Source organism: Alosa sapidissima, chromosome 7 (assembly GCF_018492685.1).
Source record: "Alosa sapidissima isolate fAloSap1 chromosome 7, fAloSap1.pri, whole genome shotgun sequence".
Taxonomy (NCBI): Eukaryota; Metazoa; Chordata; class Actinopteri; order Clupeiformes; family Clupeidae; genus Alosa; species Alosa sapidissima.
In genome coordinates, this window is record NC_055963.1 from 103312 (window position 1) to 115565 (window position 12254).

Consider the following 12254-nt stretch of genomic DNA (forward strand, 5'->3'; position numbering starts at 1 on the left):
CAAAAAACAAAGTATACATACCGACAATGCTATGCCAGACACAAGATGCTGAGAGATACGATTGGATATGCAGTGAAATGCGCTTGATGTGAGTTGAGTGTTTACTTCCTAACTACGGGTCAAGTCATAGGACATTTACAACAATGCGATCTCACGTGAACATGACCATAATAGAAATACATTAGGATTCTGCATTGACAGTTAAAAGTAAAGCATGTTTAACTTCTGAAACGTTAACTTAATTTTAATTAAATTTTCCTACTCATAACAAAACAATGGATATAAAATGTTTTTGAAAACAACGAAAGGATGGAGGAAGCAAAGGATGGAGGCATTAGCGTTACAGCTGGAATAATGATTACAACTGTACAATTGGGACAAAACTAAAGGTAACTTTAGCCTTTATAGGGCTGTATAAAGTCCAAATGGATGTTGTATATAGGCTACTTTTTAGGTGACCAACACACAAACAAAACCGGGGAACGGACTAATATTATCAATGCTTTGAATGTTTCAGTGCATGCACGGGGGTGTCTGTAGATGGGTGTGCATATATTCATTCATTCCTGCAGGCACCCCTGTGGCCATGCATGTGCCCTTAAAATAGCATCTGAATAACTGCCACTGACTTAGACTAGACTAGGTTTTCACTGGTCAGTGGCAGAATTGTTTTCTGAATCTGCAAAATAGCACCAGGGAACGTTTGCGCCGGAACACGTCTCCTCTTTTCGCTGAACAGCCTCCAGGAGTGCAAGTTAATTTCCAAATTTAACGACCTGCGTCTGTGGAGGGAAAATTCCGCTGTGCGTTCAATGCAAAATAGCAATGATACAAGAGCAAAATTCTCTGGGCGGGCAAAACAGAAAAAGTGGATGTAACCTTTCCTCTTATGACGACATACGGAGGAAATTCCAGATTGGGCTATCTGAGCTTTCATTTTCTCAAAAGCGGACCTATCGCCATGTCTAGCCACTGGGGGACCTTATACAGGCTAGGTGAACTAGTATTAATGTTAAAAAACCTCATAAAGTGAAATTTTCATGCCATGGGACCTTTAATACAGAAATACTGCCTTTTAGAGTTAGCTCCGCCATGTTGGATACTTTTTTTTTAGCTCATTTTCAAGCTTGAGTCATTTTCAAGCATTTTCTCTTGAGTGGTGTCATGTTGCTTGGCAATGGTAAACAACCAGGCTATTTTCCCACTCCCACTCGTGTCATATTGCTTAAGTAACGGATGGTAATTCTGCAAGCAAAGTTATGTTATATATATGCATTTTTATTTCTAACATATTCAATAGATAATATATAGATTTTAGATATCTGTAAAACACTGGTTTATTTGTGGAAACATTTGCAAAACAAGAGTAAAGTTCTGAAAATCCTTGTTTTGAATGTACTCCAACTGCAGTTCACAGCCGCTGCCACTGTGGGGCAGTGGAGTGCTACAAATGGGTAAAAACACTGACCACCATAACTTCAGAACTGAGCTGCTCAGCAATGAATAAGTTATCTGTTCTTCAAACCCTTTGCATGGGAAGTCCATTGTGAAGGGGGTTACCTTTTCCAGCTCAAGGGGCAGCCTGGTGTGATTTGCTTTTACAAGGAATTGGATGGACAAAAATATTCTTGTCACGATGACTCTTATTTCCATATTATATATTTTCCTTGTTGATTCTTCCACAATCAATAAATGTCCTTCCTTGTCAAAGGGGCAACCATCAATCACACAGCAGGGCTAATACCTTGAAATGTGTTGTGTCTGACACATTCTAAGTCGTGTTGAGGAAATATACTTTTTTCGTTCACATATATATACAAATATACTAAATTGTTCACATGCTCACAAATGCTTTGGGCTTCAGAATGATGCGACTCTGCCTGGCCATTTCCAGTGTAGTGCAAAGTGTACTAGCAAACACAGCGCTGCCATACTGCAATTACTGTGTCGTCGTGCTGTTGCCATAACACTAGATGGAGATCAGCTGCAGGTCTCCCCTATTCGCTCCTCTGAGATGCCCAGATACCCAGCCTCCCAAGGATGTATGGGGTGGCACCATATGGCAGGAAGCTGTGTGCCATGTTGGTGAGCTGGCACTGCCTGTGTGTGCCAACGGCCAGGCGTCACTCACCCCTCTCACGGGACCAGCTCAGGTTACCATAGAGACAGATGGCAATGCCCGTTGTCGTGGCAGTGAGGACTGGGGCGAGAGCAGGACCCCGTGCCGGACAATAGGGGCCGAGACAAGGTGTATTACGCCTCTACACGTACAGCAGAACACGCATGGGGGAGTGTGTCACACAATAGGGGCTAACGCCAAGGGGCCGAGACAAGGTGTATTACGCCTTGTGTCACACACCGTGGGAAACATCAAGTACTTTAACAGAAAGATACAAACACATGAATAGTGCCATTATGAAAATGAAGTACAGTAGTTTCTTTTCAGTAGTGAGGGGATAAGGGAGGTGAGGGTCCCTGCAGCAGGATGAGATTATTATACTAGACATTTAGTATACTGTTCAAGAATAGATTGCATGTACATAGAGCAACATTAGTATATTGTTGAATGATTGATTGCATGTATATAGAGCAACATTAGTATATTTTTGAATGATAGATTGCATGTATATAGAGCAACATTAGTATATTGTTGAATGATAGATTGCATGTACATAGAGCCAAGTGTATGCAAAACAAAAATCAATATAATCCATCAAATCAATAATAATGTTATTATGGTTATTTTATTTATTCATGTGATGTGTTGTATACTGTATGCAGTGATACAAATGGACTGTACTAACTATTATTTACAATGCTGAACTGACATAAGTGTGTAATGTCTCTTGAGGGAGCATACAAACACTCACACAGACACACAAAGATGTGACTAAAAGCCAAGCAGGTGGAGAATAATCTGACACACACACGGAGCAACAGAAGCTGTGAGCAAGCAAGTTGAGATGGAAAGAAGAGAGAGAGAGAGGGATGAGGAAGAGAAGGAGGGAGGGTGAGAGAGGAAATGGTTGAATCTTCATCACCATACATCCGTCATCACTGACCACTCTCGACACACACACAGACACAGACACATACACACACGAAGAAGCTGGTATCCTCATCACCATACATACGTCTCGAACTCAATCAGCCCTGTTTTTTCCTCCCCACAGCTGTGTCTTGCTACTCCATCCATCCCACCTCATCCATCTGGAAGTGGCCATCTCTGTCCTGTCCATTTCCTCATCTGTCAGTGGCCATCTCTGTCCTGTCCATTCCTTTTCTCACTCCTCGTTTCGCTATTGAACATGAACACACTTGTTTCTGAACAACAACCTCCTCAGGTGAGTGCTGGTCTCACTGTGTTGATGTCCAGGTGGTGTGACACTTAGGTGAGTGCTGGTCTCACTGTGTTGATGTCCAGGTGGTGTGACACTCAGGTGAGTGCTGGTCTTACTGTATTGATGTCCAGGTGGTGTGACACACAGCAGGCAACCTCCAGATCTCCGTTGACACGTGTCAGTTAAGGGAGATAGAGGTACAGTATGTGGTCACTGTGTGCATTTAATTGTTGTGTCCCTTCAGGAGTAGCATGTTCTGGGAGCATCACCTCTCCTTTTCAAACATGCAGACCCCACCCACACTGCAGTGAGTGGGATTTCACTTCACTGACCATCTTGCAGTAGCTGTGCAGTATGTACATTGGTAAACCTCCTTCCAACGCCTTAAGAGTCATGCTAGTGATTGCTAGCATACTAGTGATTGCTAGCACACTCGACTTTTGATCCGAGGTACTGCTGTTTGCAGGTTGGAGTCCGGGCGAGTTCAGGGCTGAGCCGTGCGGTTCAACATTACACATGCCCTAATGCAGGTTCAAAGACTATGATATCATGCTTATTGTTATCTTGTGATGTGGACGCCAAACGTCCCAATCCCACATTTGATATATCAGCACACTTCTGTCTGACTTTGGATCTGTCCTTACTGTGTGTAGAAGCTAAATGTTTGGGTATTTCTGGTTGTGGGGACATAGGGCATCACAGCCTATTGTGGGTGCCAAGAGCTACGCATCCGATAGGTGGCGGCTGCTATGGGCTTAATTAAGTCTGGTGAAAAATGAGAAGGCGCCTCATTGGTGGAGAATGAGCTTCATTGGTGTTATTGGTTTTCAGTAAGGCACGCTGACAGAGATAGGGGTGAATGAAATAGTCCTTAATTAGTAATTAACCTCAAACTAATGACAATGTCACCGTGTCGCAGTCTCAACCAAGGTCCTGTCTCCTCCATAGAAGCACCCCCTTAAAAGATCCTATTCAGCATGTTAATTATGCAAGCATGATTAGTTAGAGTTAGTCTTCATACTATGAAACCTTTCCTAGGGTTTGTTACTCTTAAACAAAAAGGGGTACCATCTCAAACTTTAATGACTCACTTAACCCTCTTGATTAAACAGCAAATAAAAAAACAAAAGGCAGTAAAAAAAACAGTAATTTCTTTTGGGTGACTTCCGTTAACAGTTGGCAGAGCAGAGGAAAGTACTGTGGCATTTGGCCAAAACACACTCCGATATAACAAGAACATAGCACTCAAACGTGCACTTACTGTATTGTTAACACAACATGTGAGAGGTCCAGAAATAAAGTGGAATATACAATGAACATAAAATATTGATTAAATAATAATATTAATATAATAATAATACCTGCCATAGTGAAATGGTAAATAATAATAGCTGACATAGTGAAAAGGTGAAGGCTACATAAAGAGAGTGAATGAAGTAGAATATAACACGTCTATTTCAGTAGAATCACATCCTTCCACACAACTGTGGATGGGCCTTGGGCTGGAGGGGACTCTTCCTGGACATCATGACTGAAGCAGCGCTGATTTAGCTTTTGCCTTTCCCTGTAGAGTGGCTTGAGTCCTGCTTACAGCCGTTTATCTCTTGTTGCCTGCTCTGCCCCCCCCCCGGACACACACACACACAACCCCCCCCCCACACACACCCACAGACACACGCCCCGCCAGATATGTTGATTTCTGTCAATTAAACACCATCAGCTGTTTGCCTCCTGCTAAGCATATGGCCAATGTTAAATCTGGAGTGGGCAGTGAGGGGGATGCATTCTAATGGAACCCTCTGGGACCAGACCCCACACCTGCGCACACACGGCCACTCTATCAGCACACATGTGACCATTACAGAGGAGAGGCAGGGAGTGTAATTGATCATCTGGCCTTTACCTTCAAGCCTCTCTAGCAGAAGACTTATATGCTAAGGGCTCAGACCCCTTAACATGACCACACATGGGCCCTTAATGTGACCACACATGGGCCCTTAACATGACCACACATGGGCTCAGAGCCCTTAACATGACCACACATGGGCCTTTGGTCCTTGTGGAAGAGTGAGATGGGTGATGTGAGTGTACACTTTGACTCAAAAGGGTGAAGATGCAGAGAGAAGGTTCTCCTAGTCTGATTGAGATTACTCAGTTGACTCCTGAAATGTACTGGGGGCCCTTCTTTACGGGAGAGTGCAGTCAGGAGGGACTTGCACTTTTTAATAGGCTAAAATCTTTACTTTGAATAGGCTAAAATCTTTACTTTGGCATTTTTTGGCATTATGATTCATTCTTCTTGTCCAGTGCTAAAATCTATCAAGCAGAATCCCTCACACAAGCTCTTCAGAATAATATTAGAAAATATGGAAAACACTACAAGTGTGTTACCCCGGCAACAGTTTGTTGACATTGAATGCTTTTTGTTTGTTCTCGCCCAGACAACAAGAACACACTCTAGTTTCATCACCACGACAACACACTCCATGTTCATCACCACGACAGGCAGTGTCCCCCGCAGCCAAAACGCAAACACATCTCCTCTCATTCCACTCTACCGCTAGATGACCCAGAATGCAAGCCCCCACACCATAGCACACACACACATACACACAAATGTGCTGCAACAAATGCTAAAGAAATGTAATTTTAGAAAACAATATGGTGCATTGCCTGTGGCAGAGAGTCATCATATGCTTGTTTTTATAAAAATATTTTTTTATTTGACTTTTTTCTCCCATTCTGACTGAACATTTCAAAAGGCTCCACAAAACAATGATTACAGTGCCCAGAGCAATTATGCTTCTCCTCCTCTCAGTTGGGTTTATTATAACTGATTGGAGCCTTTTCACAATAGCAGGATCTATTTAAACAGTACTTAATAAGAACTCACAATTATTAGCTCATTTTACAAGACTGGATTAATACATGCTACAGCTATGAGACTTTGTGACCAAATTTCACTTCCCTGCTCTTTAAACTAGATCCATTTTCTGTCCCATTGAACATACTTTTAAATCATTTAAAGATTTATTTGAGGGTTCATTATTAAAGACTGTTTAAGTTCATTAATTGTGAAAAATAAATATTTAAAAATAAATAAATAATTAAAACCCAAAGATGTTAGAAAAAGATCAAAAATAGAAAAATATATAAAAACAATTACAAAGGTATTAAAATAAATCACCATATTCTATGTATGTGCTATATACAGTATAATATGTATAAACATATTTTATATTAAGTGTGTGACAATAGTCAGAACAACCTTAGGATGTTTACATGCCTATTTCATTTGCTTTAAAGACATGTCTGTGGTAATAATCTTTTTTCACTGTTCATACATATTGAATTGAAAATTAAAACAATGTTCTCGTTTTCACCATCTACCCCCCCTCTCTCTCTCTCTCACTCCCTCTCCCCCCTCACTCTCTCTCTCACTCCCTCTCCCCCTTTTCTCCCTTTACAAAAGTTTGGCTGTCAATCAGGGCTAGCCTCAGGCCATGTGTGATGATTAAAAAACCCCTGAGATAAGGAGACCCAAATTAGATTTCAATAAGGACATTGAATATTCATAACAGGAAAACATCTAAAGGTAAATGCTTTTTGATCTCCGCTCACAAATATCAGTTGTGTGCATTCCCAGGTCCTTTCTCAGCGGTTCCAAGTGTCGTCTCTGCGAGCGGCTCCAGCCGTGACCGAGCCTCTGTGAGCTCCTCCAGGGATGCAGCGGAATAATGATGACGGCCTCTACAAGCGGAGAGGCAGCCATAATGAATGTTTATACCAAAGGGACTCGATAGAAAGGGCACCCACACTAAGTATTCATTAATTAGTATTTAGCAGCAGTTGATCACGCACACATGCGAGTGCACTCACACACGCATAGACACGTCGACCCACACACACACACACAGAGGCATCATAGGGACTGTGCTGAGGCCTGAATTGATTACTCAAAACTTTACAAGGCAAAAAGTGAAACCCCTGGGCCCCAGACCCACACACACACACACACACACACACACACACACACAGGGGCCCCAAAGCCAAATCAGTATCATTTCTCCTCCTAGCTTGTTTACCTCATTTTTAAAAACTGATCTTACCTCAGGAAAAGAAAATCACGGAAATGTCAACAGAATGCAAACGGTCCAATCACTATTTAATCATCTGTTTCAGCCCGATCTAGATTATTTATTCAGGCTCATTAGTGCAAGAAGACAAACACCGTTCGTATGGATTGGTACATTTTTGCTTTGCTTCAACTCAGGACAGGAGACCTTGTCTGAACACCAATTCAGTGACATGCTAGTCACCCCAAATAAGGTTCTGGCCCTTCTAATGGGAGGCGACTGGTATGAGGAACAGAGTGAAAGCCCAGGAACACACACACACACACACACACTCACATGCCGCTCTCTGAGAGTGCTCTGTGTAAGAGGGGAGATGCACTGGGCTGCCCGGGGCGATGCTGCTACAATCAGTCCAGAGCGCTCGGCTAAATGCTCCCAGATCCGTCCCTTGCCAAGGCAGACGAGAGGCAGGCTTGTCACCCTGTGATGAAGCCGGCAAGAATTCCAGTAATGGAGGAGCCACATTTAATTATGATGTAACCTCTGGCCTTTTCCATCCTTGCACAAGTGAACCGCGCTGATGAGCCTCACAGAGAGGCCATGTGCATTTGCGCAAGCACTGTCCACCACCACCACAGCACTGTCCACCACCACCACCACCACAGCACTGTCCACCACCACCACAGCACTGTCCACCACCACCACCACCACCACCACAGCACTGTCCACCACCACCACAGCACTGTCCACCAACACAGCACTGTCCACCACCACCACAGCACTGTCCACCACCACCACAGCACTGTCCACCACCACAGCACTGTCCACCACCACCACAGCACTGTCCACCACCACCACAGCACACTGTCCACCACCACCACAGCACTGTCCACCAACACAGCACTGTCCACCACCACAGCACTGTCCACCACCACCACAGCACTGTCCACCACCATCACAGCACTGTCCACCACCACAGCACACTGTCCACCACCACCACAGCACTGTCCACCACCACCACAGCACTGTCCACCACCACAGCACTGTCCACCACCACCACAGCACTGTCCACCACCACCACAGCACACTGTCCACCACCACCACAGCACTGTCCACCACCACAGCACTGTCCACCACCACCACAGCACTGTCCACCACCATCACAGCACTGTCCACCACCACAGCACACTGTCCACCACCACCACAGCACTGTCCACCAACACAGCACTGTCCACCACCACCACAGCACTGTCCACCAACACAGCACTGTCCACCACCACCACAGCACTGTCCACCACCACCACAGCACTGTCCACCACCACCACAGCACTGTCCACCACCACAGCACTGTCCACCACCACAGCACTGTCCACCACCACCACAGCACTGTCCACCACCACAGCACTGTCCACCACCACCACCACAGCACTGTCCACCACCACCACAGCACTGTCCACCAACACAGCACTGTCCACCACCACAGCAGTGTCCATCTTCTCTTTCTCTAATAAGCTGAATCTGAGGCATGCACATTTGTGTGCAGTTCTGGCATTAACACTCAACACCACCACCACAGCACTGTCCATCACCACCACCACCACCACAGCACTGTCCATCTTCTCTTTCTCTTTCCCACTCGGTTGCCTTCACTTGCGCCAGATGATGGTCACTCTGTTGCCAGGCAATCTGCTCTGTCAGAATCACACTTGCATTTACCCCGACACACTTCCTTCCCTTTTCCCCACCCTTTCTGTGTGTGTGTGTGTGTGTGTATGTGTGTGTCTGTGTGTGTGTATGTGTGTGTGTATGTGTGTCTGTGTGTGTGTGTCTGTGTGTATGTGTGTGTGTGTCTGTGTGTGACTCTGTGTGTGTGTATGTGTGTGTCTGTGTGTGCACGCATGTGCACATGGATGCATTTGTCTGTGTATGTGTATTGTACAGTGCAGCTGGGGGGGGGGGGGGGGTTGGCCAAACTGGAGCCTGTTTAGACGGAGTGGTGTGTTGGTGTGTCTGTGTGTGTGTTTAGACGGAGCGGTGTGTTGGTGTGTCTGTGTGTTTAGACGGAGTAGTGTGTTGGTGTGTCTGTGTGTGTGTGTTTAGACTGAGCGGTGTGTGTGTGTGTGTGTTTAGACGGAGCGGTGTGTTGGTGTGTGTGTGTGTGTGTTTAGACGGAGCGGTGTGTATGTGTGTGTGTGTGTGTGTTTAGACGGAGTGGTGTGTTGGTGTGTCTGTGTTTAGACGGAGCGGTGTGTTGGTGTGTGTGTGTTTAGACGGAGCAGTTTGTTGGTGTGTATGTGTGTGTGTGTTTAGACGGAGCGGTGTGTTGGTGTGTGTGTGTGTGTTTAGACGGAGTGGTGTGTTGGTGTGTGTGTGTGTGTGTTTAGACGGAGCAGTGTGTTGGTGTGTATGTGTGTGTGTGTTTAGACGGAGTGGTGTGTTGGTGTGTCTGTGTGTGTTTAGACGGAGCGGTGTGTTGGTGTGTGTGTGTGTGTTTAGACGGAGCGGTGTGTTGGTGTGTGTGTCTGTATGTGTGTTTAGACGGAGCGGTGTGTTGGTATGTGTGTGTGTGTGTTTAGATGGAGCGGTGTGTGTGTGTGTTTAGACGGAGTGGTGTGTTGGTGTGTGTGTGTGTGTGTGTGTGTTTAGACGGTGCGGTGTGTTGATGTGTGTGTGTGTGTGTGTGTGTGTTTAGACGGAGCGGTGTGTTGGTGTGTGTGTGTGTGTTTAGACCAGTGTTTCTCAAACTTTTTCAGACCAAGGACCACCTAGCTTAAAAAAAAACAGTATATTACACAATAGACCTACTCACTGAACAACCTTGCTTATTTGCACCTTGCTTATTGTGTCAGATAATTCATATGATTTAAACTGGCATAGCTTACATAGGCAGTGTTGCAGAACTGTTTGGATACAAGTTGATTCAATATTGCAAACAACTCATCTAGCCTATATTGTACCACGTCTGCTCACGGACCACTTGGGATAGCTTGCGGACCACCAGTGGTCCCCGGACCACACTTTGAGAAACACAGGTTTAGACGGAGCGGTGTGTTGGTGTGTGTGTTTAGACGGAGCAGTGTGTTGGTGTGTGTGTGTGTGTGTGTGTGTTTAGACGGAGCGGTGTGTTGGTGTGTGTGTGTTTAGACGGAGCGGTGTGTGTGTGTGTGTGTTTAGACGGAGAGGTGTGTTGGTGTGTGTGTATGTGTGTTTAGACGGAGCGGTGTGTTGGTGTGTGTCTGTGTGTGTATAGACGGAGCGGTGTGTTGGTGTGTGTGTGTGTTTAGATGGAGCGGTGTGTTGGTGTGTGTGTGTGTTTAGACGGAGTGGTGTGTTGGTGTGTGTTTAGACGGAGAGGTGTGTGTGTGTGTGTGTGTGTGTGTGTTTAGACGGAGCGGTGTGTTGGTGTGTGTCCTGCTCCAGGGCGTGAGGATCAGCCTGAGAGAGAGAGAGAGATAGATAGAGAGAGAGGTGGTGTGAACAGTGGAGTGCAGCTCCTCTCTATCTATCTCTTTGTTTCTCTCTCTCTATCTCTCTCTCTCTCTCTCGGGGGAAAAGTGCAAGAGTTCAGGGCCACTGAAAAGGTACAGAGGCTACACAGCACCTGTCTTGCTGAGAGGGATGAGGTGAGTTTGTGCATTACCTGCTGCTGCTGCTGTTTGTATGCATATGCTTAGCTGGTTGGGGTTTAGGAATGTATGTGTTTAGAAGGTATGGTTTGTGTTTAGAATGGACTATGCATGTCTCTATGGAATGTGTATGTGTGTAAGGAGTGTGTATGTCTCTATCTTCCCATATGTGTGTGTATGTGTGTGTGTGTGTGCGTGGTGTGTGTGTGTGTTTGTGTGTGTTTTTGTGTGCGTGTGTGTGTGTGTGTGTGTGTGTGTGCGCGCGTGTGTGTGTGTGTGCGTGGTGTGTGTGTGTTTTTGTGTGTGTGTGCGCGTGTTTTTGTGTGTGTGTGTGCGCGTGTGTGTGCGTGTGTGTATGTATGTGTGTGTGTGTGTGTGTGGGTGCATGCGTGCGCCCGCGTGTGTGTGTGTGTGTGTGCATGCGTGCGTGCGCGCGCGTGTGCGCGTTTGTGCTCACACAAGACAGGTAGATGAAGAACTGTGTGCACATGTCTAGAGGCAGGTAGGCTGGGGGGGGGGGGGGGGTTGTGTGTGTACAGGATAATGGGGGGGGGGGAGGTGTGTGTGTACAGGATAATGGGGGGGGGGGGAGGTGTGTGTGTACAGGATAATGGGGAGGTGTGTGTGTACAGGATAATGGGGGGGGGGAGGTGTGTGTGTACAGGGGCCTGTACTACGAAGCAGGGTTTCTGGCTTATCTGTAAGTTCGAGAGTAACTTGATCACGTGTGGCCTAACTTCCCGATTAACCCGTACTATGAAAGGTGGATAGGTTTTAACCGAGGTATGCTGCCATGGCAATTTACGCTGCATCTCAAACCTGCTCCGACCAGGTTATGTTCTTGGTTAACCCGAGGTTTCCGTTAACCACACCCTTTATAAGTACCACCCCTCCACTAACAATTTCTCCCGAGACATGTCGGCGTACCTGGATGATCCATACGACATTGGAGCGCAAATCGTGAGCGACTCTCTTCGCAGGGCGAGGGGTTTTAGAGACCGCCAGAAAATATATATAGCCTACCCGGACGATATTCTCTATGAAGATATAGATTGTCAGCCGAGGGAATTCGTTATCTTTGTCAGATGATCTAGGAAGACGTCTCATAGCAATGCCCGTACGTGGACATTCATGTATTCAATCGGTGATGCAAGAATACTGTATGTCCAAAAATAAATCGGACATAGCCTACAGTAGGCCTAATAAATAAA

General features: G+C 45.7%; 1 long non-coding RNA gene across 1 annotated transcript; it reads right to left on the bottom strand.

Annotated features, from left to right (window-relative positions):
• Positions 1-36: 36 nt before the first annotated feature.
• On the bottom strand, positions 37-11870 carry LOC121713813. Its single transcript, XR_006032950.1, has 3 exons — positions 11706-11870; positions 5245-5252; positions 37-48 (listed from the first exon to the last, which is right to left on the bottom strand). It is a non-coding gene; the product is annotated as an uncharacterized LOC121713813 (long non-coding RNA).
• Positions 11871-12254: the final 384 nt, after the last annotated feature.